Source organism: Caretta caretta, chromosome 3 (assembly GCF_965140235.1).
Source record: "Caretta caretta isolate rCarCar2 chromosome 3, rCarCar1.hap1, whole genome shotgun sequence".
NCBI lineage: Eukaryota > Metazoa > Chordata > Testudines > Cheloniidae > Caretta > Caretta caretta.
In genome coordinates this window covers 6,397,603-6,424,976 of record NC_134208.1, presented here as the reverse complement: position 1 = coordinate 6,424,976, position 27,374 = coordinate 6,397,603, and the positions used below count along the sequence as shown (strand labels likewise).

The window sequence follows — 27,374 nt, the reverse complement described above, 5'->3', positions numbered from 1 at the left end:
AGGGAAGCAAAGGGGTGTCCAGAAACCCCAGAGGGAAGGAATGAAACCCAGAGGGAAGGAATGAAACCCACAGGGAAGGGACAAGAGCTGTTAAACTTAGAAGGGTTGGGAAACGTAGACAAGAGAACACAAAGAAAGGGTTTCAGAGGAACAGCCGTGTTAGTCTGTATTCGCAAAAAGAAAAGGAGTACTTGTGGCACCTTAGAGACTAACCAATTTATTTGAGCATGAGCTTTCGTGAGCTACAGCGTAGTACCCCGAGGGATGAAGAGGGAAGAGAAAAAAGACAAGGAAATAGTCTCAGGGGATAAAAATAATCTGAGCTCGTTAACAGCGGTTGAGAAGTTATCGGAGCTCCTGCCTCCGGAAAGCCGGGGAGGGGGGAATCCCAAGAGCAGTTGGAGAGTTGGGGTCACCAGGAGGAGGAGGGGCACCAGCAGCCCCCCCCCTCGCAAAGCAAAGAGGCCAAGGATGAGGAGTGTGGAACCCCAGGGGGCCCGGGTGTGAGGACCTGTGTGGGTGGAGAAAGGGATCCTAGCTGGCTAAATTGAGTAGCGGCTCCAGTACCCTGGAGACAGAAATACCGGGGTGGGAGGTGGGTGGCAGAGTGCTGCGAATCAGCAGCCAAACCAGTGCTAGGATGGACAGCCATTTTCACTGCTGGCTCTGCTCCTATGCCCTTCCTATGCCATCTAGCGGTGTCTCCTGCGATAACAGCTGAGCGACTCCATGGGCCGGTGCATTCGGATCACTGTTTAACCAGTCAGACCCTCCCCAGGGGCCTGGTCCAGGAGAGGCCTTCCTGGTGACCAGGTCAGATGGGGGGGCTGGGTAGCTACCCAGCTAATTAGCCCATTAACAAGGAGGCTGGACAAAAGGGCAGCGGCAGGAAATGCGAGGGGAGAAAGGGAAGAGAAAGACAGGCCAGGGGGGCCTGAGACAAGGGAATTCTCTGGGAGGAGACACCTTTGCCGCCCTCCCCTTTGGAGGAGGGGTAGTAAAGCTGGAGGACCCTGCAAATGCACTAGTATGTAGGTGGAGGAGTGCCACAATGGAAATAAACGGCATGGTGGCATCTATGCAAGAAGTCTCTGGGCGGGTCTGTGCGAGGCAAAGAGAATGGAGCAAAGGGCCAAAATCTCCTTCTTGCTCTTTGGACAGCAATGCAGGGGAAGAACGTGTCACCATATGGACCCCAGCAGTCTCTTCGTGGTGCCCCTAGCCATCCTCCGAAGCAATGCAGCTGCCATCCTGGCATCCCCGCCAACGTCTCCCCGGAGCGCTGTGGTGGAGTTGCTGTCATGTTTCAGGCCAATCACATTCACACCTTTTCTGCACACATTTGCGCAAGTGGAGTTCTGTTCCTCGGAAGCACATGTCAAGCCCACACACCAAGAAAAAGGGCTACATTTGTGAAGAAATTGCTCATAATGTATTCTGTGGCTGGCTTGGATCTCTGGGATTTTTTAGTCAACAGCCCTGTATTTCTCTTTTATCATCAGATCGTGCTTTTTATGAATTCATTATTATGTACATGACAGTATTACCGAGAGGTCCCATTGTGCTGGGTCCAGGACACACACATGGCCAAAGACAGGCAATCTAACAACACAAGCCAGGCAAAGGAAGTATAATTATCCATAGTTTACAGATGGGAAACTGAGGCACAGAGCGAGCAAGTAACTTACTTGATTTCATGCCGGGAGCAAGTGGCAGGGAGAGACCTGGCAGTTACAAATGTGCTCTCTAGGCATTTGACAAAAGTGCAGTGGAGCAAAATCCAGAGCTAGACACCAAGTATCCAGTCTCTGATGAAATGTGGACTCTGATTGCCAGAGCAACAGTTCAGAATGAGAACCTGCAGAAAGCAGCTAATGCTTATTAGCACAGGGTGGCCAGGGCAGCATCTTCTCAGTCCCTATCACCGATTCGGGTGGAGCTCTCAGTCCTCGGTGGGATTTTGTTTAAAGACGTCAGGATAGCGATTCTCTAAGGTGCTACAGAGGAATATGTTACAAAGGATACAGGAAGGACCTTGAGGGACTGAGAAAGCTAAGAGAAGGGCCAAAGATGTTTTATACTGGCCACAAATGAAGAGCGACACTGAGGAAATTTCAGGTTTCAGAGTAGCAGCCGTGTTAGTCTGTATTCGCAAAAAGAAAAGGAGTACTTGTGGCACCTTAGAGACTAAGCAATTTATTTGAGCATGAGCTTTCGTGAGCTACAGCTCACTTCATTGGAATGCATCCGATGGAGTGAGCTGTAGCTCACGAAAGCTCATGCTCAAATAAATTGCTTAGTCTCTAAGGTGCCACAAGTCCTCCTGTTCTTTTATCGAGGAAATTGTCAAAGGCAAGTGAAAGTGACCATGCTGGTGATGGCACAGGGGGAAAAATTGTCCCCTGGAGCAAAACAGGCATGGATTTGTTTACGTTGTCTGGGGGGAAAATGATGTACTTGGTCTAAACGATTATTTTCACTTCCCCGAGATAGCCTTATTAGCAGATCCTGTGGCTAAACAGGTGATTGCGTGTGGCAGATCTATTTTTGCTAGACGTTGTGTGCCTGACCAAGTGACGTCTGATGATGGGCTGCAGGGTAGCAGGCATGCGTTTAAGCAGCTTGCAGCAAGGTTTGGGTTTTCATGTCGCCGCAGTCGCCATTGTCCCCAGACCCATGGGCTGGTGGAAAGCGGTGCCAAAATAAGAAAGCGGCTACAGGAAAAGGCAACGGCATGAGACCAGGCCGTACTCAGCCGTGTCAAAGTACAGGGCGGCATCAGTGAAACATGGTTCGTCACCTTCAGACGCTTTGTTCAACAGAAAACTCGAGAACAACGATGCCTGTAACCCCGGAAGCTGATGGTCAGAGGAATTGCGCCGACATAGAAAGAGGCAGACAATATGATTTGGGATCCTGGGGCCTGCCACCACTCCATGAGCGTGACGCAGTGTGCCTCGGCCAGGAATCGACGGTCGCAAACAGCAGGGGGTCACGCGAGGGGTGGACACGCCCTGAGCATATTGAGACTACAAATAATCATCATAATAATGAAGGCAGAGAGTTTTTTTGGTCTATGCAAAGGCTGGTTTGTTCCTCTTTCCATGCGGAGCAGCTGGTCTCTGATGAGCCGGGGTGACTGGCAGGGCCTGCTTTCATCAGAATGCACCGGCCCATGGAGTCGCTCAGCTGTTATCGCAGGAGAAGCCGCTAGATGGCATAGGAAGGGCATAGGAGCAGAGCCAGCAGTGAAAATGGACAGGGCCAGTCTTAGGGAAAATAATGCTCTGGGCAAACTTGCATTTTGGTGCCCCTGGCCTCTGCTGTCTCCCCAGGCTCCCCCCTGATCGTCCGGGCCCCTGCTGCCTCTCTGAGCTCCCCACTCATCTCCCTTGGGCCCCGATGCCTCCTCTCCCCCATTATCCCAAGCTCCCTTTTGCAGCCTTGCCCCTCAGGCCCGCCCTGCTCCTTGCCTCTTGACCACGGTGACCCCGCAACCATGGTGCCCTGGGTGGTCGCCCACCCATAAGGCTGGCCCTGAAAACAGGTCCCTGTCCTACAAACACTTATGGCTCCGCTCTGCAGTTGGATCCACTAGCCACCAGGGCTATGCCTGGGCACAGAGGCAGCAAGTCTAAGCCACACACTTGCATTGCAGCATTTAATGAGATAAAGAAAGGGAAGAAACAGGGGGGAGATACATAGTTACTCATTTTTGTTTAGGGGCACAGTGTGTGCCTGCAGACCACACAGAGCTGGGTGAAGTGTCTCTGCAGGATGGGTCAGAATCATGTAGAAATTGGATGTAGCAGGTACTGGGCATGCTCATTAGCTGGTTGAAAATGCCTGGATGATTTCCACTGTGGGCAAGGAGCCTGGCAGGATATACCCAGAGTCACCCTCTGAACGTGGAACCAAGGGGAGCTCAAGGGAATGGGGAGGAGTGAACAAATAGGAGTGGGAGCCAGAGTGATCTGGAAAACTCAGCAGTGGAGCAGTGCCAGGGACTGTGTTCCAGTAGGGTGACCAGATGTCCCGTTTTTAAAGGGACATTCCTGTTTTTTGGGACTTTTTCTTATATAGGCGCCTATTACCCCCCACTCCCTGTCCCGTTTTTTTCACAGTTACAATCTGGGCACCCTATGTTCCAGGGACTCTGCCAGTCTGTTGGATTTAGCCTGGGGCAGGCTCCCTTGCCCCACCGGAGAGGAAGAGGGCTAGAACTGCTGCAGGTAGGGCAAATTCCAGGCTGTTACTGAAGAGACTCAAAGACAAAGTGGGACTATCGCTTGTTTCCTAACTTTAAGGAGCTGGCGTGCGCTACAGACACCATCCTGCAGAGGCTGAGGTGGGTAAGTCCGCCTAGAGAAGACACCTGGAACAGTGGCTCTCAACCTTTCCAGACAACTGGTCCCCTTTTCAGGACTCTGATTTGTCTTGCCTACCCCAACTTGCACCTCACTTAAAAACTCAGGCTTTGGCTTCAGCCCCACTCGGGCTTCAGCTTTTTGGCCTGGGCCCCAGCGAGTCTAATGCCGGCCCTGGCAACCCCCCCCCCCAAATAAACTCGTGACCCACTTTGGGGTCGCGACCCACTGGTTGAGAACCACTGAAAATATTGAGCGTATAAACAAGTCATTCTCGGAATGAAATTTTAGTTTGCCTGACTTCCCTCATGCTTTTTATGTAGCAGGTTGTAAAACTAGGCAAATATCTGGATTTGATGTACTCCTGGAAGATCTCTGCTCACCCCCAGGGGTACGTGTACCCCTTGTTGAGAGCCACTGACTTAGGGGAGCGTGTGTGGGAGTGCATGCAATTATACTTTGCATTTGAACTGGATGGTAAGAAGCATTAAAACTTGGGGACCCCCCTAAAATGTTTAAAAACTTGTAATTGACACTACTGACAATTGTTTCATGGGTTAAAGGAAAACAAATACATGTACATTTATCGGTCTAGATATAGGTACAGCTTTAGCAAATGCTTTTCCCTTTTGTCACTGCGTCTCTCAGGGGTTTAACTCTGTGTAATGTATATAAACACAGCTAAATCCTGAAAAGACGACCCTCTGATCTGGGCTGCAGTGGAGAGGTAAAGCTGCGCGATACAGGAAAGGGCACGGAGATATTTTGCCTAAAAGGCGCAAAGCTTTCTCCAAGCCAGTTATGCAAACACTGGCCCAAACAGTACGGGTTTGGTACATTGAGTTATGCAGAATGTGGAGCGTAGCTCATTATCAGTAATTCAGTATTGCTACCCCAGAACATTCACAAATCGTGAGACTGGCCTGAAAAAGGTGCCTTTTATGTTAAATAACTAACGTTGGGGCTTTTTTCTCTGCCTTCTGGCTTTGAGCCCTCAGGGTGTGCTTCTCCAGCTTTTCCCTGCAGCAGTGAGGCTGAGAAACATACTTAAAAGACAGCTGAGCTCTCTGATGATCTCATGACTCCAGCAGCTGGGTCTTTAGGAGACTCACTAAAGATCGTGAGACTTGCCTTAGAGCTGGCAACCCTGAGCAGCAGTGTGACAGTCGCACTTGGAGAACACTCCAGCAGAGAGCAGGGCCCCACTGTGCTGGGCTCCGTACCCCCCCGCCCCACAGTGAGAGACCCCTCCCAGCCCAAGGAGCTTACAACCTAAATAGACAAGAGGGGGGATGGGAAATAGAGGCATCGAGAGGGAAAGTGGCTTGCTCAAGGTCACTCAGCTGGTCAGAGGCCAAGCCAGGAACAGAACCCAGGTGTCCCGGCCCTACGGCCATTTTTTGTTTTTGTTTTTTTGCTAGTGTTCCTAATCGTTTCTCCTTGGATAAGATGAGCGCAGCACTTGATGCTTCTGGGGGAAACGTCCAGCCTAAACAGACAAACCCAGACACGCATCAGCGCCCCCAGAGGCCGGTGGCACCTTTGTTTGACTCGCTTCGGTCGACAGTGTGGGTGTGATGGGGGCAAAGAACGCACCAAAAGCGGGTGCGATGGGGCCGCAGGTTGTGGCCCTCTTCGCGCTGGGGTTCACAATGGCACCAGGTGCGGCTGAGGACGCAGCAGGCCCCCGTCTCTGCCGCGTTATCTTCGCCTTCCCTGTCTGCTCTTCTAACGTCGTCCGCTGAGCCCAGAGCCGCTCGCTTCATTTGTGACCCCCGGGGCCTCTCTGGCGCTCCAGCCCTACCAGGCCGTTGTGCGTTGGTGGGACTGTCACTGGACAAGGCCTGGTGTCCCTCTGGCTGGCGCAGCGGACAGGGTGCGCGTTTGATGATCCGGTGGGGTCAGGGTGGCCCCGACCCCCGCCAGGCCACAGTCCTCTTTGCTCCGGCGGCCACCTGCTGCGCGGGCTCTCACGCCGGATTGAACCAGAGCCCGGCTGGCTGGAACTCAAGCAGCTGCCGCCCGGGCTGGAGCAGGCTCGTCCCCGCAGCGGACCAGCCGCGAGGTGGCCCAGCGCCCCGCACCGGCTGCGCAGCGCCCCCCCCCCCCCCGCCCCACTCCCGCAGGCAGCGTGCGCCCAGATCCACACGGGGGCAGCACCAACGCGCCTGAACCGCCTCCAGACACGGCTCCAGCTCCGCCGCTGCACGGACACCCCCAGCCGGCTCGCCGCGTGTCCCCACTCCCGGCACACGTGCGTTCCGCTGCCGAGCGCTTTCGGAGCCGGGCGGCTGCGGGGCCAACAGCTGCTCCCTCCTGCCTGCCCAGCCCTTGGCGCCTCTCCTTCAAAGTAAGTTGGTGTGTGTGTGTGTAAATGTGATCGGGGGGGGGGGGGGTCTTTCCAGCACCCTGGAGGCTTGAAGCCATTGCTCTGGAGTGGGCGATGAGGGGCTATTAATAAATCCTTCCCTTGGCATGGCTGGTAGCTTCTCCCAGCGAGGGGGAGGAATGTGTGGCTGGCGAGGGTTTGGAGACACAAAGTCAGCCAGTCTCCCGAGGGCAGGGCTGGAGGGCTACTAGAAGGGGCTACTAGACCCTGTCCCTTCTAAGCCCCAAGCCCACTGAGGCTGGTCAAACGCTGTTGCCCTCTGTGGGGAGGTGCCCAGGTTTCTGGTGAAGCAAGTGGCTCTTTCCCCATCTTAGCCGTCCAGGACGGATGGAGCCGGAGTGAGCTACTGTCGTGCGGGGTGGGCATTGGGCAGTTCTGGGCATGGGTGCGGTGTGGGGGGAAGTTGGCACAGGCGGGACTGAGGCTGGCTGCCCGTGCTTGGCTGGATCTGTGGAAGAGGGCACAAGGCGGGGGTGGTCCGCCTAGGTGGTCTGCGTGGCTGTGGGCAGGCTGTAGGCTGGCATCCTGCCTGATGGTCTGTTTTCTGCCTCCCATTTCAAACCCGTGCGTGGCTGGGGAGTTTGGCCCGGCGAGTGTGTCCCCACGGACGGTTTGCAGGGTTCCCCAGCCACTCCCTTCTTGCAGGAGCCTTGCTCGGAGTCCCTGGCTGCTGATCTTCTCCCGCAGCAGAGTGAGGGCAGGTGCTGGAGAAATGGCTTGGAGGCTCCACAGGTCGGGGACTAGAGCAGGTTTGGGCTGAGATGGAGAGGCAAAGATGGCTCCAAGTCCACCCTGCAGCCTGGAAAGAGCAGGGCCACTCCCATGATCCCCAGCCTGTGCCCTGGACCTCCCTGATTCCTCCCCCGTGGCTGACCTGACAATGTGTACAGATCATGTGGTACCATAATGGCAGTGAGGTCCTGCAGTGCCAGCCCAATAGCAGTGCAGGGAGCTGTACATGAGCCCCCTGGAAGGATACGTTGCCCCCTGTAAGAACAGGGAGCTGTACATGAGCCCTCTGTAAGGATACAGGTGTATCGCAGAACTGTTGCCTTGTGGTAGGACAGGAGGCATGGCCCAGGGGAGAGGGACTGGGAATTGGGAGCCCTGACCCTGTGACTGACTCACTCTGGCACTAGGCGAGTCACTTCACTGCTCCGTGCCTCGGTTTCCCCCTCTCCTGAAATAGGCTACTCACCTCCCCTTTGTGATTTATGGCTGAAAAGCGCTGGGGGGGATGACCAAGGGGGTTGGAAAGTTTGCACCATCAGGGCGCTCTGCAAGTGGGCGCCCCTGCAGAGGTGAGTTTCGTTGGCCCGGGCCCTGTCCAGGGGCGGGGAAAGGCGTGAGACAGCACCGCCTGAAAGGGCACCAGCATCCCAACAGTCTCAGGGCTAGTGGCTGCTGAACCAGCCCTGATCACGGTGTAGCCAAGGCACCTGTGCAGGTTCATTGCACCCCCACTCACTGGGACCGTTGTGTCGTCAGCAAGCTCGTTTCCGGACAGTTGTGCGCTTTGTCCGAGCGGCTTTAACGACTCGGGCGCATCTGCCGCGGATTCACCGACACGCCCCGACCACCACCTAAGCCGTGAGCCGTGGGATTCAGGCCCTTCTGCTGCAGAAACACGGCTCCATGGGCACCTGTCCCCCGTGCCTTGCCGAAGCGTCTCATTTAAATATGGCCCTAGGTGCGTGGGTCAGTCTTTAGCCCCTTAATCTTCCCCAGTCCCAGGGACAGGCAGATGTCGTCTCTCTCCAGCCTCGCCTTCCTCTTCTTGTTCCTCTCTCTAGCCTGCTTGCAGGGCTCCAGCGTGTGGGCTCCCCATGGCTCCAGACAGAGTTTTCCCCAGGGGTGCTAGCTGGCTTCCTAAATCTTCTGGGACGCCCCAGTGTCTTCCCAAGAGCGGGGAACTCTGATGTCAGCGAGGAGGGGCAGGGCGATGTGTCAAGGCTGAAGGTAGATCCAGCGGTGAGCCAGCTGTGGGGCTGGGCAGGAGCCCATGGTGGACAGAGGGTGGTGGGGTGGGGAGCACCTGGCGTTGTTGTGTAAGGATGTGGGGTGCAGGGTCCCTCCCCCATTTGGCAAGGCGGGGCTGTGGACTGCAGGGAGCTGCAGAGAACCGCCGCCCCGGCCTCTGTTGGGGCAGAGCTGTGTGACCTTTAAATACATACATACGCCTCTCCGTGCTAGCCTGGGGAGATGGCCGCGGTCAGAGGATAAGCTCGATTAGCTGCCACTAGGGATCGCGACCTGCGTATACCACCAGCGCATACTCCTGAGCAGGTCTGATTGCATCCAGCCCAGGGCAGTGGGCCTCTCTCCCCACCAGCCGCTCACCTGGCTCAGCGAGCTGGCTCAGCAAGCAAGCTCCCGGGGGTTGTGGTTGGGGGTCCAGGCTTCCTAGGCCAGCAACTCTCCATCCCTCCTGCACGCCTCACTGAGCGTGCCTTGCTCTCTAGCGCCCCCTCTGGCCGGAGCTCTGTGTGACACGCTGGCAGGCAGAGGGGGCGCTGGAGAGCAGCACGTGCCCAGATACCATGGCAATGGGAGCAGAGCCAGCCCTCCCGGAGTGTAGCTAGGATGCAGAGTCAAAGGTGGCAGTGTGTGGGAGGGGGAAGAGATGGTGCCTGGGGTCCTGGAGGGGCTGTAATAAGGGGCAGTGGAGTGGATGATAACCATGCGTTGGGGAAGGTGGATAGCCGGGAGATGTAGGAATGACTGAAGGGCTATATGCAACTGAGGCCTCAAGCATCCTGTCATGGTACATGCAGTGTCTTGTGTGAAACCTGGGGTGGAGTTTTCAAGGCTCTCTCTTCCTCAGGTGTTCTCAGGTCCTGGTCAGGAGCAGGAAGGAGGATCTTCCAGGAGGTCACAGGCGGTGTGCATCATGAATTCAGGTGGCAGGTGCAGTCGAAGGATCTGGGCTGGGAGCCTTCCATGCATTTACTTTTAAGGAGAGAGGCTGATGTGGGGAGGGGTGCAGGACACCTGGGTAGGGCTGGGCAGGAATGGCTTTCCTGTCCTGGGAGAATCTGCAAGATTTTGAAATTTTTTCCTGGCCTGAATTGGGACGAAAAGTCAAAATCTTAAAAATTTTCACAAACCGAGAAAACGAAATCAGTTTGGGTCAGTGGAATGTTTTGTTTTGATCATTTCCAAATGGTCCGTTTCCTTTTTGACCTTTCCTCTTTTTTTTTAACCTTTTTTTTAGTCTAAATTTACTAAAATTTTGAACCAAAAAGTAATTTCAACTTGAAAAGCCAAAACTCTCTGAGTTGAAAACACTGAAATGGGACATCTGGACAATTTCAGAGAGATTTTTTTCCACAAATGTTTTGCGTGGGGAGTTGGGTTGAAACTGACCCACTTTCATGACCAGCTTTTGTTCTGACAAACCCACATTATTTTTTGCCAAAAAGGAGCAGTCAAAAAATTCCCAACTCGGTGTACTTCTGGGTTCGAAGCCGGGCTCTGCCGCGGACCCAGCTTTGAACCCTTGGGCAAGTTGCTGCACCTGCGGTGCCTCAGTTTCCCTAGTGGCAAAATAGGGCTGATGATATGCTTGCTCCCCCCTTCGTAGGGCGAGTTGAAGATCTGTAGATGAAAAGTGTACTTATTTATTAAATAGCAGCAATGCCTGGAGGGTGCAAATGGGCGGCGCCCTAGTGTGCTGGGCGCTGTACAAACGCACAGTAAAGCTTATGAAGTGCCAGCACATTGGACAGTAACAGCTCATAGGCTGAAAGTGAGTTGGGGTATATACAGTAGCTGCAATAAGAGAATGTGATAGGGAGCTCGGTTGTGCCGGAGGCTTTGCACCCTCCGGGTGTCCAACGAGGGAGCAAAAAGCCAGTGCCAACAGAGGCCGAAGAAAGGTGGCTGGATCTATGGTGACTTCCTGAATGTGTATTGTTGCTTGTACCCACTGTTAACAAATGTGGCTAACAGGTTGCAACACGCATGCTTGCATCCCCTGGGCTGTTGAAAGCTTAACCCACAGGCGGAAGGGCCGTGGGGTCTTGTAGTTAAAGAACTGGCTTGACTGTGTTGAAATAGGGGTTCAAGTCCTGCCACATGCCCTCTCTGTGCTGTAGTGCCCTGCCTGTAAAATGGTAATACCTTAGCTGTACAGACGGTTAGTTCTCTGGGACAGGTGCCGTCTCTTACCATATGTCTGTGTAGCACCTACCACTGGGTACTACAGAATCAGTCTCTCTTTTGCCTGCTTTTTAATGCTGAGGACTAGCTAGAGACTGATTCTACAGCCCAGTGGTGCGGGCAGTCCCTGGGAGCATTGGAGACTCACATTTGAGCCCAGATCCCATGTGAATGTCCTGGCCTCCTGGCTATTTTCTTCTTGCCCAGAAATTCACCCTGGACCTGAGACACCTTCCCAGTGAAAGTCTTGTGGCCAGTGACAGGTTTTTACGACAGGTTTTGATTTTGACTAATAGTCATTTTCTGTCCCATAATTCCAGACCGCCTGTGCATTTACCAGGGGCTGTGGGGTTAGCTCCGGGGTCTGGCCACCTTCCAGCTAAGGAATGGTCTATCTCCCCAGCTGGTGCTCGTTTCAGCTGGATGCAAAGTCCTTCAGCATTTAACTGACCAGAACTGTTAAGTAGCGTTGCTGGCTGTTGTGAAGTAGCTGCTGCATCCCACCCCAGAAGAGGTGGCTGAAGAGATCCCTGTATACACCCATTACCTTCTTCACAGTGGGGCTGTGAGTAATGGAGAGCAGCCCTGAGGCTGCTCTCAGTTACATAGAGGGACTGGCCTGGTGCACAGCTGGCCCGAGATCAGGGAAGCACATCGTTGGCCTAAAGCAGTGATTCTCAACCTTTCCAGACTACTGTCCCCCTTTCAGGAGTCTGGTTTGTCTTGTGTACCCCCAAGTTTCACCTCACTTAAAAACAACTTGCTTACAAAATCAGACATAAAAAGACAAAAGTGTCACAGCACACTGTTACTGAAAAATTGCTGACTTTCTCCTTTTTACCATATAATTATAAAATAAATCAACTGGAATATAAATATTGTACTTACATTGCAGTGTATAGTACATAGAGCAGTATAAACAAGTCATTGTCTGTATGAAATTTTAGTTTGTACTGACTTCGCTCGTGCTTTTTATGTAGCCGGTTGTAATACTGGGCAAACATCTAGATGAGTTGACGTACCCCCTGGAAAACCTCTGTGTACCTCAAGAGGGACATGTACCCCTGGTTGAGAACCACTGGCCTAAAGGCCCCTTGGCAGCATGCTGTGTGGTCCTTGAGTGCAGCTGAGGATCCGGGCCTGACTCTCCATGTGGCCGGTTGGGGATCAGACCCCTGCACCGGGGTTCTGAGTAAGATGGGGGTGGGTTTCCTTGTTTGTGGAGCCCTTTGCCAGAGAGGGGCATGGGGCGGTCTGCTCTCTATCTTGCCTGGCGCACTAGTTGTGACGGCTGCTGTCACGGAAACGTGGGCTCGAGGATTCATGTCACTGGCACAGGCCCCGAACCCATCCAGGAAGTGGGCCCCTGGGGTGTGGTTTTAGTAAGAATGATGCCCTTCCCCTTAGCACCAACTCCCACGTGGGCCAGGTCCTGCAAGTTCCTCGGTCCTGCTCTTGCCTGGCAAGCTAGAGACCTGCACAGAGGAGGAGCAAAGGAACCCACCGCAGGTCCCCAGGCTCCGGCTTCTCCCTTGCATAGGTGAGTCCCTCAGGCTCTTGGGAGGCAGCAGGATGCTGCAGACAGAGCTGTCAGCCTCCTGGGAGGAGCAGGGCAGCCTCGGCACCCCAGGGACCTGCTGGGGCTGGTAGGAGATGCAGGCAGGGAGAGAGGGAGGGCGGTGCTCGGAGGAATGCAAGGCAGCCCAGACCAGGAAGTGAGCGCACTGAGGGTGTGTAATTGCCAGGGTGTTTTCTCCAGGGCCTCCGGGGAAGGAAGATCCCATTTTCCATACCTCCGTCCCTACCCCCGTGCCCCAGGTTTGGGGTGCAGTCACGGGGCTGGGAGGAGGGGGGCCTGCGGACCTACAGCTTTTTCGCTAGCACCCTGGGAGCCTCGACGTGGGTGAAAAGGTAGGAGAGAGCTGGGGTTGTTAACCCCCTCGCCTGAAGGGTCCTTGAGAGGGTATGGCCGGGGTCCGGGCACCAAAGGTGTCCCGTTGTGTAGTGCCTGCGGGAGCACTCTGGCTTGTGTGGGGGTGACGATCGGCCCCCTGGTCGTTGGGGGAATCGCTGCGACTGAGGCAGGGCGCCTGGCCCTGCTGGTGTGAATGTGCCAGGCTAGTACATGCTCCTGTGGACACACGTGTGTGTTCTGGCTCCGTGCAAAATCTTCCCCACTCCCCTCTCTGGTGTGAGGCTGCTGAGGCTTGCCAGCTGGGATTGAACCCTGAGGTGTATGGATCCCCCATGTGACGGCACGTACCTTCCCGCGCCATCGGTATGCCGATAGCTGGGTAAATATTTGCTGTGGTTGGGCCAAATCCGTCCCCGGCGTAACTGTACGTGGGGAGCATGGCTCCTTGTGTTTCCTAGTCGGAATACCCTGGAGAGGGGCTGAGACAGGCCCTGCCGGACGGCACCCGGGCCAGGAGAGCTGGGGATGGTGGCATGCTCCGAGGGGACAGCAGGTAGGGCTGTCTGCTAAGGGAAGGGGCACGTGTCTCGTGATGGCTGACACCAAGAGCACCATGTGTCCGAGATGAGCTGGAGCCTAGCCCTGGACTGGGTGTTGGGGGTCTGCCTATGGATATCCCCGTTCCAGTCTGCCACATGCAAGGAGAGACGGCCTCCTAAATCAACCCAGCCACTGGCTGGCTGACTCGTTGGCCATGTCCGTCCCCGTGGCTAGTGGCCTGCGGAGGCTGCCCCCGGGGAGAGACCTGCCTCGGAGGGGTGGTCTGCGGGACTCTCGTCTGGAATGGGATCTCAGAGGACACGCTGTGAAAGCTTAGTCAGAGAGGGGTCCCGGTTGCCGTATGAAGGTTGTGAGCACCGAGGAGGGGATGGGCTGAGGAGGGCTGGAAGCAAAGGGAGAGCACTAGACGGCTCCTTCTCCCTGCGAGAGCGAGGGGGATGAGGGTCTGCCAGGGGAAGAGGTGGCTGCTCCGGCAAGCCATGCTGGCCGAAGCACTGGAGAACTGGCAGCGGGGAATGATCCTGCCCTGGGTGCTGGGGATGGAGTGGATCCTGCCCTGCTTGGGTTGCTGTCAGCTTTGTAGGGGCAGGGGGTCAAACGCCAACTGTGGCTGCAGAGATATAAACTGGAAACTTCCCTGAGCCTGAGCCAGAGCCGACTGTGAGCTGGCAAGTCCCAAAGTGCAATTCCACCCACCTCAGCTCAGCTGGGCCCAAACCTCTCCAGCTCTCAGGGGATGTTGAGTGAGCGTGTGGCTTTGTCTGGAGTTCCCCTATGCTCTGAGAGCGAGGAGGAAATCACACAAGCCGCTGGCGTTTCATGCTCCATTGGTTTCCTCCCATTTCTTATTCCTTCCCTGCTTCGTCTCTTCCCCTCTGATCCCTAAAGGCCGCAGAAGCTAAGGTGAGGGGGGGCGTCTGCAGAGCTCAGATGGCAACGGAGATAAGTCTCCTTAAAACGCCTGCTGGCCTTTTCCCCCCCGCCCCCTCGTACCATGAAATGTGGTCCCTGGGAAAGCCCCGTCCACAGCGCTGAAAAAGCTCCCGATCCTTCCTGCAGCGAAAGTGTGACTGGCCTTCCCCCTTGCTACCGATGCCGCTGGCTCCTGCCCAGCGCATGCCATTCATAGCAGAAACACGCAGCCTCGGGCTTGTTCCGCCGGGGCCGCAGCCTCCGCTGGCGTAAACCAGCCTCACTCCGCTGCAGTCCGGGGAGCCCGTTTACACCCAGGAAGCATCAGGCCCAGGAAGCTGCCCACAGAGGCATGACAGAACTAGAAACAAAGGCCTGGCGTGAGCTGCCCTGGGATGCCGCAGGGTGCTCGGTGCTGGGGGAAGGTTCCTTGTGGACGGCCCCGGGGGACGGCGGGCTTGGCTTTTCCCACGCCGTGTGCTAGGAACCGTGCAGGTGTCACCCCTCAGAGAGCGTGTGCTGAACCGCGGGAGACGCGAGACTGTTGCAGCCCCGGCTGGAGAGTCTGTGTGTGTTAGAATCATAGAATATCAGGGTTGGAAGGGACCCCAGAAGGTCATCTAGTCCAACCCCCTGCTCAAAGCAGGACCAATCCCCAACTAAATCATCCCAGCCGGGGCTTTGTCAAGCCTGACCTTAAAAACTTCTAAGGAAGGAGATTCCACCACCTCCCTAGGTAACGCATTCCAGTGTTTCACCACCCTCTTAGTGAAAAAGTTTTTCCTAATATCCAACCTAAACCTCCCCCACTGCAACTTGAAGCTTGGGCTTCTCGCCCGGCCCGGCAAGATGGTGGCCCAATTGCTCCAGGCCCGCAGTCTGTTCAGTCTCATTTCCCGCAGGGGCTTGTACAGGATCTGAGTGCCTCACCTCTGTGAGGCAGGGCAGGGCTAGTATCCCCATTGAACAAAGGGGAAACTGAGGCACGGGGAGGCTAAATGATGCACCCAAGGGTGCACCCAAGGGTGCACAGGAAATTGGTGCCAGGTCCCAGGCTAGTGCCTTAACCATTGGGCCATCCTTCCTATTTATCCTGCAATCCTGGGCCTCAGTTTCCCCTTTGTACGCAGAGAGGGGAGTGAAGGGTTTGTTTTCACCACCCCATGAGTTGAGTTATTGAAAGCAACACAGCATTCTTGGCTGGATGCATCAAGGCCCTGTGTGCGCAGAGTCTCATGGGTGTTCAGGCTGATGTATCTCTGCATTTGTGAGCGCTATGATCATCTCAGAACTGTGGTCAAGTCCTATGAGAAGGTGTGTATCGGCCTCTGTGTTTCAGTGAGCAAGAGATTCTTACGACAGGCTTGAATCAGTTCCCCCTCCCCCATCTGCGCAGCTCGGTACCATCTTTGCAGCAGGTCCCTGGCCCAAAATCAGGGGGAGGGGGGTGAAAAGAGGTAAACACCTTTAAACTTGGGATCTGGAGTTAAAACTTGCAGCTGATAGCATGTGTGTGAAGGAGCTTGAGAGGGAGAGAAATACTATGTGTCTTTACTGGTGCCCATGGGACAGACACGCGTTCTGGGGGCCGTTCATTGGGGGTGTGTGAAAAAGACAGACTCGGTGTAGAAGTGTGTGTGTGGGAGAGAGACGCTGGATTTCTGTGTGCATGTGGGAGAGAAGGGTAAGGGACCGTTTCTCCGAGATCCCCAGGCTCTCCGTGGGTCATTGTGCAGATGAGCCGGTGGGACACTGGGAAGCCCTGAGAGCAGCACTGTGCTGGGCCTGAGTGTCTTTCCCCCTCTTCTCTCCCCAGTGCATTTGCTGAATAAAGCGTTCGGGCTTTTTCTGCGTCCCCTTGAATGGAAAAGCCTCCCCCGCTGTTGCTCCTGCTTGCTCTGAAAGCTCTCTGGCTCTGGGTTTGTAATTTTTACCTTCCACCCTGTCCTGTGGAGCCCAGGCACGCCTCTGAGTTCTGCTTTTCCATTGCCTTCACGTTTGGGCTATTCTTAACATTCACTGTGCAAACTCCTCGGGGTGACGGGGGCAGGGAAGGCAATGTCTTCTGAATCACTTTGCTTTTCCTTCGGCATAATTATTACTCACAGTGGGTTGACACAGGAGCGAGGCCTTTGTACCAAGCTTTGCTTATATTTAAAATTATAATAACGTACGGGCCCGTGGAATGCCCCAGCGTTGTAGCCGTACAGGTTATGGCAGGAATGGAATAGATGAAGCAGTAATTCCCTGAGCTGCTGGAAGAACTAGCTGGAAAAGATTCCCCCCCCACACAGAGAAAATTTTGACAACCATGGAAAAACTTTCAATGAAAAATCAAAAACTGAAATATTTCAATTTGGAAATGCGACCATGGTGACTCATGGGAGCTACAGTTATGGGGTCTCATGCTCCCAATTCCCCTCTACAGGCTGGACTGCCCAGTCAGACTACAATCCCCCATGATGCACTCTGATCTCTCCTCTTGGTGAGAGAAGGCAGTGCATCCTGGGAGATGACATCCAGCTGGAGAGCCCAGCCCACAGAGGAGAATGAAGCTCCCGAACTAGATCCCCCATGAGGCACCGTGGTGGCATGTCAGAATTGACATTTTTGATTGTCAGGAATTCAGCAAGGCCTAAGCCAGGGTAGTGACTCATGTTGTAATACTGTCTTGGGCATGAAAAGCCATTGAAACGAATGAGACCCCTTATGCGAGCAGGGGCGTTTCTGGTAAGGAAAGGCTGCAGGATCAGGAGATCCCAAAGACCATATCTGTGTTTGACATGGAGAGGAAGAGCTCACCCCTGCCATCAGAGGAGACAACTGCTCTTTTAGCTCAAACAATAGAGGCCTGTCCTTTTGCTGCTGGAGGTCCCCGGTTTGATGCTTCCTGACATCCCATGGTGGGGGTGAGTTTCACACGGAACCGTCTAAGTGCATGAAGCATATGGAGCAGCCTGGCTGAACCTCCAAACCTTGGTAGGCCTCTGTCTATGCAGTGTCTAGATGCTGTAGAATCATAGAATCATAGAAGATTAGGGTTGGAAGGGACCTCAGGAGGTCATCTCGTCCAACCCCCTGTTCAAAGCAGGACTAACACCAACTAAATCATCCCAGCCAGGGCTTTGTCAAGCCAGGCCTTAAAAACCTCTAAGGAAGGCGATCCCCCCACGCCCCCCAGGTAACCCATTCCAGTGCTTCACCACCCTCCTAATGAAAAAGTTTTTCCTAATATCCAACCTAGACCTCCCCCACTGCAACTTGAGACCATTGCTTGTTCTGTCATCTGCTACCACTGAGAACAGTCTAGATCCATCCTCTTTGGAACCCCCCTTCAGATAGTTGAAAGCAGCTATCAAATCCTATGCTGATGAATAGAATCAAAGTTTCACTTGCAGACAGATAACTAGTAGCCACCTGGTGTCGATGCTCCACATGGAGCTGCTAGAACTTGGGCAACTTGCTTTAATTTAGTCTCTCACCCCGTCCCAAGAGATGCTGAGATTCTTTCGGGAATCGGAGGCAGGTAATCACAAAAGCCGTGCGGCCTGGAGATCTGAGCATGGAGTTGGGAGCCAAGAACACATGCGTGCTAATTCTGGCACAGATGCTCACGTCTTCTGTGACCTCGGGCAAGCCACTTGCCCTGTGTGTGCCTCAGTTTCCCCCTCTGTGAAATAGGTCAGGATCATTAACTCCATCTCCTGGGTAGTTAATGCACTTCTGAAGATGCATCGTGTATTACTATTTCTCGGAGAACTCTCTGGGATCTCACATTAGTCTCACCCGCTATTATGAAAGCGAGCGCTGATCTTCCGTGATTTACCCTGCCCCTGCCCTGGCACCGGTCTGCGTTGTGTTGTGCTTTCACAGTACAGCCGTACCTCCTTGGAGATAACCGTGGAGTTTGCCATCTAGCATCTGCGAACGCCCACTCAGCGTATTCGCCCTGCGGCCGGCAAATTCCTAGCTCTGGAAGCCTGGCCCCTCGTGCGACCTCTGCCCGGCTGCTCCTTCGACTGCATCCCGGCAAGCGGTGCCTGCAGGCTTTCTAGTTTCTGGGCCTGCACACGTTCCACCCAGTCAGTCCTGCCTCCCTGGCCTGTAAGGACAGACAGACGCCACCTCCCAAGTCTTGCTGCATGCCTCTTTCTCAGTCGGTCGCTTTATTGTCCGATGCAAATGAAGCGAGTTCGGCTGCCTGGCGTAGGCCTTTCCCTGCTCTCTGCCCCTTTCATAAAATGTTTCCACTCATCCAAACTGAAAGGTTTTGTTTTCTGGCCAGTTACGGTTTCCTCCCATCTCCAGTCTTGCCACAGGCTCAGATCGGATGGGATTCGCTGCCTGTCGTGTCTTGGGTTGTATGCGCTCGTTTATATGCTACTGTTTCCCGCATCTTTCTGCGGGAATCCCACAATACGCAACTCAAGTACCCCTGCAACAGGAGGGTTGTAGGGAGTTCATGAGCTACAGGCTCCAGGCAGATTTGCTAGATAAATTCTGCCCCACTGGAGAGATGATCCTTCTCCTTCATCTCCAAAAGCCCACACTTCTGCTACTTGAGCCAAGGGAGAAATGCCATCACTTATTGCTGGCATTTGGTATTTTGCTTTTCTGCAGTCTAGCCGCTGCTGTGTGTTACGATCTGACTTACAAAGGGTAAAATTTGCCCCTGAATGCAGTGTCAGCACAAATGCGCCGTTTAAAGCCCACGTACACCCCAAAATAGGTCTTAAGTGGGGTCTGAGTGAGGCCTTAAGGGTCACTCGGAGAGCAGCGGGAAATTCAGCATTTCCAACCCATGGGAAATTCCAACTTTTGTTTTCATCCCAAATCGGGAGGAAAAGTTGAAGCTTTGAACTATTGTGTGGAACGGCAGTTCCAAAACCTCTCAATCTGGAAATAGGGGAACATTTTGTTTCAACGTTTTCAATCAAAAGAAAACATTTGACAGTCCTGGGATTGATTTGTTTCATTTGGGTTTATTGGACCGGCACAAAATGCTTATTTTCAAGCCAGTTCAATCTTAAACTGCATTTTCGCCATGCTGGTGCATTGCCTTATGGGAGATGTAGTTTGGGAGACTGAGGCCCTCATTCGCCCTATGGACCGGACACCCTGACTGGACCAATAGTGCATCCGGAGTCATCGGACTTCCATGATGCACCAGGCAGCTCGGTCAGAGGGAAATCTGCATTGCATTATGGGCATGTTTTAAGCTGTCCAGCATATCCGGTGATGACATCATGGCCTCGCATGTGTTCTCCTGTGGCTTTACAGTCAGATCCTTGAGCGGCAGGATCGCGAACAGATGTCACATAGGAATGTGCAGGCTCCCATGGAAGCCTTGGCATGATGGTTGGCCCTTTTTTCAATCAGTTTTTCGTGTCAGGCTTCCTCAGAGTGTTTGCAGCCTTTATTGCTACTTGCTCTCAATTCAGATCTGTCCGTAGCTGCCTCTTCGATGTTATTAGCATCTATGCTACGTGAGGTGCTATTCAGCCTAATGGTGCCTCTCTCGGGGTTTCGTTGACCGCCCCTCCTGTGCTTTCTGAGTATAATTCACCACAGAAACTTTTTTCTGGGCATCTGCCATCGCCCATTCTGATAATGTGCTCTGTCCAGCTCAGCTGAGCTTTCATGATCATTGCTTTGACGCTGGTTATTTTTGTTCTTTTAAGTCTTTTGGGGAGCCCATCCCATAGGAGAGAATGGGGGTCTAAACTTCAACTCCCATGAAGCAGTGCACGGATGGGGAAATGCAAAGGGGGCATGGGAGAGAGGTCTATAAAGTCATAACTGGTGGGGAGAAAGTGAATAGGGAAGTGTTATTTACCCCTTCACCAAGGGGTCTTGTGTTCTGTTCATTCCCTCTGAAGCACCTGGCATTGGCCACTGTCAGAAGACAGGACACTGGGCTGGACAGACCTGTGTGGTCGTTCTAATGTTCTTATGGGTCACCCAAGGAAATTAATAGGCAGTAGGTTTAAAACAAACAAAAGGAAGTATTTCTTCACACAAGGCACAGTCAATCTGTGGAACTCATTGACAGGGGATGATGTGAAGGCAAAAAGTATAACTGGGTTCAAAGAAGAATTATATACGTTCATGGAGGATAGGTCCGTCAGTGACTATTAGCCAAGATGGTCAGAGATGCAACCTCATCTTCTGGGTGTCCCTAGCCTCTCACAGCCAGAAACTGGGAGTGGATGATGGGACGGATCACTCAAAATTGCCCTGTTCTGTCCATTCCCTCTGGAGCACCTGGTACTGGCCCCTGTTGGAAGACTGGAGACTGGGCTTAATGGACCCTTGCTCTGACCCAGCGTGGCTGTTCTCATGTTCAGTCTAATGTTTTATTGAACTGATCTGAAAGTGTTTCAAGTCAGATAACAAAAAAAATCAGAATATTCTGATTTGGTCCAAATGACCCCAAACGAAATATTTCAGGTTTGGTTTTCCCTACGAACGCTTGAAAATGTTTGGGAAAATCCAGTGTTCAGGAAGCCGCATTTTCTGTTGGCGAATCCCTAAACAGCTGCAATCGCTAGACATCGTCAGGTGTGATAGATAATATTATTACTTGTAAACTCTACCAGGCCTCTCACGACAAGGGAAGAGCATAATAATCCCCAACAGTTGTTACTAATGATCATAAATGAAACAAAGTACTTAATTAAGCTATGAAATGAATTGCCAAAAATGCGGACAGCAGATATATCCTGGGAAGTGTCAACTTTCCCATGTGTTATGAAACGATTTTACTGCTGTCGACTGAGGCGGGAACAAAATATTAATCACAAGACGAGCACATTGGTGATTGCAAAGCCTGTCCTCAGAGAGGTAACAAATAAGGAAGGATGTGGCGAAGGTATACAGAATAATGCATGGTATGGAGAAGGCAGCTGGGGGACATGTGTTGATCCTGGGCAAAAGTGCCCGAGGGTGGGGTTCACAAAGGTTGGTAGGTGCCTAAATCAATGGGAGTTCTTAGGCTCTGAGACCCTCCCCCACTTTCTGGGTTTCAGAGCCCAGGCTCCAGCCCAAGCAGGGACGTCTACATGGCTATTTTTGGCCCTGTAGCTTGAGCCCGAGTCGGCTGAGCTGGGCTCTGAGGCTTGCTGCCGTGGTTTTTTTTTTTTTTTTTTTTTTACTGCCGTTTTTTACTGCCGTCATGTAGACGTCACTGAAGCACTTTTGAACATTTGACCCCCTTTTTTTTAACACAAAGGCCAAAGGGCATTTTATGAACCTGGAAGGTGGCAAATTCCAAAGGGAGAAAAGGAAAGACTTGTATACAGTGCAGAAGTTGCTTGTGCAACTCATGGCCACAAGATCTCCTCGAGGCTAAGAGCAGAGTAGGATTAAAAACAAAAACAAAAAAAAACTGAACCAGCCTGATATATGGATAACAAAAATATCCAGAGTTTCATTTCCAAAGGAGGCTATGGGATTTGGGAACTCAAACGTAGGCTTCTTTGAAGAAAATCCCAGCCTAAAAAAAAAAACAAGAGCTTTAGAAGGGAGGTAAAATTCCCACCCCCTGCCCCGCTTCAGGAGATAATTAATGGGGTAACCCCATTAACCAGCCTAATTAATGGGGTAATCATTAGGACAAAAATCTAGAGGCCCCAGCTGAGCTCAGGGCCCCATTGTGGCACGTGCTGTAAGCGGTACAGCTGGAATGCTACTAGCAGCTCGGCATTGTGCTAGGCACTGTACAAACACCTAGCACTAAGACAGTCTCTTGTCAGAAGGAGCTTACTAAAAATCTATCGACAATCAAAGCACAGGAGACCACACAGCAGATCAGATCCAGGCCTAGAACCCCTGGCCCCTGTATTCTAGGCCGTGCCCTACCACTGGACCCCATTGTCACTTGATATTACCGGGGGGTGGGTCTGCCATAAACGCCTATTGCTGCCCCTAAAGCAGCTGGTGCCTGGCCACTCTCGGAGCGAGGACACTGACCTAGATGGAGTGTGGGGCCGATTCACTCCGGTGGGTGCTGTGTTCCCTACGGGGACACAAAGAAGAAAGCCAGGAGTGGATTTGTTGTTTAACTTAAGGAAGAGACAGAGCAACGCGCTGCTTGAAGCTATCGGCTCTCCGGGACAGGAATATCTTATATATTTGGGAGGCACGTAGTGGATTGAGGATGCTACTAGAGTCACATAATAACCGGTTAAGGGGGTCTCGACTCGCCCATCCAAACCCTTCAAACAAGGGAACAACTATGTAAGAGACCCGTCGTTCCCTGCCGCCCACGCATCGCAGTGACTGCTCTCGCTGGTGGACTCCTCACCTGCCCAGCAAGCCGCCTTCCGCTCTGTAGCTGTTCAACACACACACACACACACACACACACACACACGGGGAGGGTTTGGTTGCATGAGGTTGGGCTTAAGGTTTTGCACTAGAGGAGGAGCTGGTGGGATTTCGGGTGCACCCATTACGATTATATGCAACTCACTACTTTGTGCTAACACGTTGGCATAGTTAGAGGCCCTATTCCATCCTCATGCTTCAGGGTAAAAGCTGCCAACAGCTGGGGTCAGGAAGAATTTGTCCTGCACCCAGCCTGACATGGCTAGTATAGAGCATCTAAAGCATGGTCCACTGCTGAGGACTCAGAACGGGGAGACAGAAGACATGGGGTGTCTTAGTGAATGTAATAGTGCTGCCTTACCTAGGCTAGCCGGTGCCTCAGTTTCCCCTCACACAGGTTAGATCTCCCAGCTTCCGCAGGAAGGACTCACTGCCAGGCTCAAGACTCTTTCTGGGCACAGTTTTATTCTTCAAAATAAAAAAGCAGTCCCTCTGCCCACCCTGGGCTACAGCTTCCAGACACTCTCCCCCTGGTCCCTTTCAGGGCTGAAAGGGGGTCTTCCCTTCCCTTTGCTCCCCTGCTTCAGAGCCACCGGCAGGCCTCTCAGCTGAGCCACTTACTGGCTGTTTATGGGGGTCACCTGGAACCCCCCCCTCTCCCGTTCCCCGCTGGGTCTGATAAATGAATAGGGCTGGTTGGGCCGAGGGCCCCTGGCCATTAAAGGGACAGGCCTCTCCGTTACACGGATTACTTAGTACTTGCTCTGCCTCGCTTTCTCCACCTTTAAATTGCCGAGGATGATGCTCACCCATCTGCTTTGAGATCTATAAGTGCTGTATAAGCACCCAAAGTTATTATGGGACATCCTGGGGGCTTTACCATTTGCTCCCTGAAGGATTCCAGGCTAAATGGACCATTAGGAGATGCTGGTTGGGAAGAGCCCTGCGTTGTCCCCATCACACTGTGGGTTTGCAAGATAGCGACTGGAAAGTCGCCAAGCCAGGCTGCACTCGCGTGTCCTTCAGGAGGCTCGCTGATGGGATTCACAGGGGCATCCCATGGATGTTGCATCTCGCCAACTTCTTCCCTCCACCCCGGCCTGTCTCTGGCTGCTGTTGGTGTTTTTTCAGAAGCAGCCAAATACGGAAAACAGACCCTTTTATTTCCCTCCTGCAGCCTCACAGGTGGTTTCACGTTGGTTGCTTAGCGACCAACATGCTTAGTGACCAGTGAGGGACCTGTGATCGCACCTCCCAGAGTTTCCCAGGGTGCAGACCAGGACTCAAGCGCTCCTCTGCTTGCTTCCTTCGCGCAGATAAAGGTTACTAGGAAACACGCCCACCCCGTTCCTGGGAAGTGGGTTCCCCTCCCCAAGGGGAGGTTTCATTGCAGAGTTGGATTTATTTTTAGTATTTCAGCATTTGTTGGATTTTTGGTTTTGATTCTCGTGAAAGTGATGGGCTAATAACATGGGTATAACTTCCTGCAGCTCTGCTGATGCCCCTCAATCATAGAATCATAGAATATCAGGGTTGGAAGGGACCTCAGGAGGTCATCTAGTCCAACCCCCTCAAAGCAGGACCAATCCCCATTTTTTGCCCCAGATCCCTAAACGGCCCCCTCAAGGATTGAACTCACAACCCTGGGTTTAGCAGGCCAATGCTCAAACCACTGAGCTATCCCTCCCCTCAAAGAAGGCCCTCACTAGGAGGCCTATATTACTAAATATTAATACCTACCCCCAGCCTCTATTAATCCTAATGACTAATATTAGACTAATGGTCTAATATTAATCCCGACCCGCAGCCCCCTGTTATCCCAGCCCTGGGCTCCCGACACCCACCCCTCTGCCAATGCCCCTCAATCCCGACCCACAGCCCCCCTGTTATCCTAGCCCTGGGCTCCCGACACCCACCCCTCTGCCAATGCCCCTCAATCCCGACCCGCAGCCCCCTGTTATCCCAGCCCTGGGCTCCCGACACCCACCCCTCTGCCAATGCCCCTCAATCCCGACCCACAGCCCCCCTGTTATCCCAGCCCTGGGCTCCCGACACCCACCCCTCTGCCAATGCCCCTCAATCCCGACCCACAGCCCCCCTGTTATCCCAGCCCTGGGCTCCCACCCACCCCTCTGCCCGGAACCCCAGGTCATTGCTCACAGGGCTACGTTTGCTGCCGTGGCTTCACAGCCTTGGTCCCGGAGTTGGCTAGATCCAAGCTAGCTCGAGGATGTGCATGTGAGCGGCACTCGCGTCCTGTGCTTGCAGCGTCCGAGAGAGAGCTGAGCTCAGAACACGCGCAGGATCTGCGATTGCTGCAACTGCTCTGCTTGCTCAAGGCTGCAGCGTCCTCTTCCTCTTGTAGGCTGGGTGGTTCTGGGTCAGATACTAGCTCTGTGCAGTAGGACTTGGTGTTTATGGGGCTGTTTTGCCTCGCTCCTCACTTACAGACATCAATTGCTCCCCGCCCCCACCAGGTTCCAATGGGAGGTAGGGGCCTAAATACCTTTGAGCATCTGGGCCTGAGTATTTCCAAAGAGCTGGTGGGCACCCCTGATTGCCCAACCCTGGGCTGCACCGGTCAGGATTTGGGACCTTTTCTTGCACTTTATTTGCACAGCACCGCACGGACCTGTAGCACTGCGTCAGTGACGGTGCAAACCCAGCCCCCGGGGGCCAAAAGCTGGTGGGGGTTTGGGATTGTGGGCAAATGCCCCCCAGGGAGTGTGAGTGAGGCCTGCCAAACGCCTGGCGCAGACGTTTGGAGCCTGGAGCCCACAGCTCACATTGGCAAAAGCATCTAAGGGAATTATTTCCTGGGTGCTGGGTCTTGCCCACATGCTCAGGGTCCAACTGATTGCCATATTTGGGGTCGGGAAGGAATTTTCCCCCACGTCAGATTGGCAGAGACCCTGGGGGTTTTTCACCTTCCTCTGCAGCATGGGGCACTGGGCTCTTGCACCTTTAAACTAGTGTAAACGGGGGATTCTCTGTAACTTGAAGTCTTTAAATCATGATTTGAGGAATTCAGTAGCTCAGTCAGAGGTTAGGGGTCTGTTACAGGAGTGGGTGGGTGAGGTTCTGTGGCCTGCAATGTGCAGGAAGTCAGACTAGATGACCTTGGCTGGTTCCTTCTGGCCTTAAAGTCTATGAGACTTGGGAGCCAAGTCTGATTTTCAAAAGCTCCTTAGTGACTTAGGCACTTAGACCATTTTAACCCTGATCACCAATGGGGTCCAGCTCATTCATTGACGAGTTCTCTGCGTCGCTGCGTTGGGTATGTTTTAATTTGTGAGTGCTGGGGATGGAGAAGGGTCTAGAGAATGTAATTTGTAAATTACAGTATTAACAAAGGGTAGAAAATGCGGATGGATTAAGTCCTGCACCACTCCTGTCGGGCAGGGAGGAATTGTAACAAATCTGGGCTCTGGAGGAATTTGCTGTTACTAGAATGGGTTGGAACTCGCATATGGTTTTCATGGACATTTTCAGGAAAAATATGATCCCTGTGAAAGCTGAACTTTCATTGAAATTGCATATTTCCAGGCAGCTCCTGTAGTTATTTGGCTGTGCACCATGACGGGGGCAAAGATAGAACTCCAGTTTTCCTGCCTGTAGAGCCCAAGCCCCTACTGGCTTAGCTAAATCATTGTCCGCTATTAGCAGTGTAGGGCCTAGGACACACTTTTGAGACATCCCAGTTCCATCCAGTACAGGGCAGTGGTGCACAGAGACACACACACCAGCCAGGTTCATTACACTATTATTAACCTCATTTTTGTACAGAGGGAATAGAGACCTAGAGAGGGGTGGTACAAAGTTAGACTCCTCAAATCAGGCACGCACAGGATTAGAAACATAAAGGGATGATGTACAAAATTGGATGCCTAAAATCAGGCCTACCCAAGTTGGAAACTTTTGGCCTCGTGAATTTGTCTGTGGCTAGTCAGTGGCAGACCCAGCAATAGAACCCAGGAGTCCTGACTGCTGGGCTGATACTTCCAGTCATGATAACGCTGCGGGAAACGTTCATGACATGGGCTTGTAGATCTCTCCAGAGAGCATCTTATTCTGCACAGGTATTGTGTCTTCCGGGTAGGCTGCAGTTGCAAACCCAACAATGGATGCTAACATGCAAACACACAACGCCCCCCCCCTTCCCTCCCCTCCCCCCAGTGGCTGGTGGTGAGTCACCACCGCATGCTGTGAGGGAGGGGGCTGGCTGATGCGTTCCCCTCACCGTGTGCTGTGCTGGAATTCAGGAGTGTGGCAAGAGCAGCTGTCCACTCTCCAGTGCCAACGCTGATTCTTTTTCTCTTTAAATTTAATTCGCTGGGAGTTTCTTTGACAGGTTCCCTGGGTCTGGAGGCTGCTGTTCCAGGTGTGGGGGCGGAGATGGGCGGAGGGGAGCGCCGCGTGTTCTGCTGCCTAATTTCTCCCGTGCGCGCTGAGCGGCTGTTACAAGCGATTGCATTTCTGAGCTTCAGAACAGACCGGTAAACAAAGAGCTTTCAGCAGGAAGCGAAATGCTGGAAGGGGTCTGAATGCGACTGAGAAGCCAAACCCGTGGGCCTGCTATTCTGGCATGATCTCGTGGGCTGTGTGAACAGGAACATAGGACATGTCATCCCAGACTGGTGGCCTATCCAGTGTCCTGTCTCTGACAGCGTCTGGTACCAGCTGCTTCAGATGTAAGTGTAAGAAACTTACAGGAGCTAGTGTTTGTCTTTCCCCCGTTGCC

At 53.2% G+C, this 27,374-nt stretch overlaps 1 protein-coding gene across 5 annotated transcripts in view; it reads left to right on the top strand.

Moving 5' to 3' along the window:
* The first annotated feature begins 6,563 nt into the window (after positions 1-6,563).
* The window catches only part of PTK2B (protein tyrosine kinase 2 beta), a 113,765-nt gene continuing 92,954 nt past the window's right edge, over positions 6,564-27,374 (top strand). For 2 of the 5 annotated variants that reach the window (XM_048845875.2, XM_048845874.2), the window contains exon 1: positions 6,564-6,717. The gene's annotated coding sequence lies outside the window, so the exon portion shown is untranslated. Of the gene's footprint in view, positions 6,718-12,349; positions 12,458-12,639; positions 12,829-27,374 lie in introns of those variants that run through there. The other 3 variants (XM_048845871.2, XM_048845873.2, XM_048845872.2) reach the window with 3 other exon arrangements.